General features: G+C 49.4%; 1 pseudogene; it reads right to left on the bottom strand.

Moving 5' to 3' along the window:
• Positions 1-1,653: 1,653 nt before the first annotated feature.
• The window catches only part of LOC131998480 (large subunit ribosomal RNA), a 2,725-nt pseudogene continuing 1,698 nt past the window's right edge, over positions 1,654-2,680 (bottom strand).

Here is a 2,680-nt window from a genome sequence, read left to right as displayed (position 1 = left end):
AAAATTCCTCCTGTATAGCTCCTGCATGAATTCCCCCGGCGACATCTCAGCACTCACGCGCTGAACCACGACCCTCGGGCCCAACTTCTGCTGGACCTCAACCCTCAGACCCGCCTCAGCGAACTTCCCGCTGCAGGCCACCTTCTCCCGCTCCTGCACCGACGGCGTGCGTATCACAGCACCTCCACTCCTGATCGGCTTCAGATCGTGGACACGGACATCCAAAGTCGGTGCAACCTCCTTCACGACCTTCTGAACGACCTCCTTCGATGACACGCCCTTCCCCCCTCTCACCACAACCGACCAGGTCTCCACAGGTTCCGGACCTACAGGCACCACCGGAGGTGGCACCGCCGGAACAACCACAGACGGACGAACAAAACCATCAACCGGCGCAACAGCACTGCGCACACCATCAACCTGCGTCTTGCGCAGACCATAAGCGTCCATCACCCCATTCCTCGCCTCGCTGCACTCCAAGGCCATCAACACCTCCTGGAATTTCGACCCCATGCGCCGTGTCAACATCCTCAAACCCCGCATACCATCACCGGATGCACCGCTCTTCTCAATCGCCTCGTCCATCCTGTCCATTATCTCGTCCCATGCGCGCACATAACCCCGTCCAGACGAAACCTGATGCACGGCGCGAACCACACCACGCGACGAACGCATCCTATCCACCGCCACATCCCCAGCAGGAACACCCTCCACCGTAGCAGCAGGAACCGCCACCGAAACCGCCTCCACCGACACCGGCTGCGCAGCAACCTTAGCCCTCTTCAAACCAGCACTCTCGGACCCAGAACTGGCACCACCAACACACCTATCACTAACCTTCTGACCCTCCTTATCCTTCTTCCTCTTCTCCCTCTTAGCCACCTTATCCAACGGAGGCCCCATACCAACAGCCCCCCCATCCGTCCCACTGTCCCTCACCATATCCCCTTCCGAGACGGAATCCATTCCGCCACCAGATCAGTGAAGCCCACCGAGAAAGCAGCCCAATCTGACAAACAGAAACCAAAATCAGACAACACAATCCAAGAACAATCCGAAAAAACAGTCCAATACAGTACGACTGTAAGCAGCGCACCCTATCAACAAAAACAAAAACAACCACCGAATACCCAAGACACCCACAACCACCGAACACAAAAACCACTAAACACAGCACCACTGAGATGCAGCGCCACCAAGCCACAGAGCAGAGAAACCACCAAGCACCCAAGACACCCACCAATAGCAAATGCAGCAAAGACACAAATTCCCCAAATGACCGTTACACAGGGCGACACTTATTCAAAAACCCGAAAAAATACACCCGAGACACACGAGTCCCCCTGTCCACAAACCCTCTAATGCGCAGACTCCGTTCAGGAAGTCGTCACACACAAGGTAAATAACCAAGTGGTAATCGCAACAACCCCAACCAAGACGACCAAAAATACACCCAGATAAGCACAGAATAAAACCAAAAATAAACAAAACCAACACAAAAGTACAAGCTTACCTGGTATACACCAGACGCAGAATACACCACAAGGCAGGATAGCACACAATCGCACAGCAGTCCACCGCAAAAATTGTCCAAAATGCACCGCAATCAAAAATCTTCGTAAGAGACGACAGTCTCCCAACGACTCAGCCACAACGGAAACGCCAAAGCAATTTCCACAGTAGATAGGGACAGTAGGAATCTCGTTAATCCATTCATGCGCGTCACTAATTAGATGACGAGGCATTTGGCTACCTTAAGAGAGTCATAGTTACTCCCGCCGTTTACCCGCGCTTACTTGAATTTCTTCACTTTGACATTCAGAGCACTGGGCAGAAATCACATTGTGTCAACACCCGCTAGGGCCATCACAATGCTTTGTTTTAATTAGACAGTCGGATTCCCCAAGTCCGTGCCAGTTCTGAATTGATTGTTAATTGATAGTCGTTATAATTTAAAGAGAATACACCTTGCGATGATACCCTAAAAATTTTAGCAAGAAAGTTCCACAATTGGTTACGTAACTACTATCCGAGGAACAAGATCCGTAGACCTCTATTTACCCAGAACGAGTACATAAACCATGTTATTGCTTCCCAATCAAGCCCGACTATCTCAATCTTCAGAGCCAATCCTTATCCCGAAGTTACGGATCTAATTTGCCGACTTCCCTTACCTACATTATTCTATCGACTAGAGACTCTTCACCTTGGAGACCAGCTGCGGATATTGGTACGGCCTGTTGAGAAGTTTGCGTGACCCCACCATAAATTTTCAAGGTCCGAGGAGAAAATATCGACACAACAGTAAATGTCATGCTCTTCTAGTCCATCTACCATATCTCTCTTCGAAAGACTTCCATGGTAGTACGACTATAAAACAGAAAAGAAAACTCTTCCGATATCTCTCGACGGCTTCTTTATGGTCGTTCCTGTTGCCAGGATGAGCGCAAGGCCCATATTTAATAACAAACGGATACTCAACAGGTTACGGAATTGGAACCGTATTCCCTTTCGTTCAAAATTATTCAAGTGTTTAATTACTCTCTCATATTGTGAAAATATGCGTGTGTGTTATTATAACTTGAAAATTTTCAGCTTTCGCCTTGAACTTAGGACCGACTAACTCGTGATCAACCACTGTTCACACGAAACCCTTCTCCACTTCAGTCCTCCAAGGTCT

Source organism: Stomoxys calcitrans, unplaced genomic scaffold (assembly GCF_963082655.1).
Source record: "Stomoxys calcitrans unplaced genomic scaffold, idStoCalc2.1 SCAFFOLD_72, whole genome shotgun sequence".
Taxonomy (NCBI): Eukaryota; Metazoa; Arthropoda; class Insecta; order Diptera; family Muscidae; genus Stomoxys; species Stomoxys calcitrans.
Note: the sequence above shows the minus strand (reverse complement) of the source record. Positions and strands in the feature narration are given on the sequence as shown.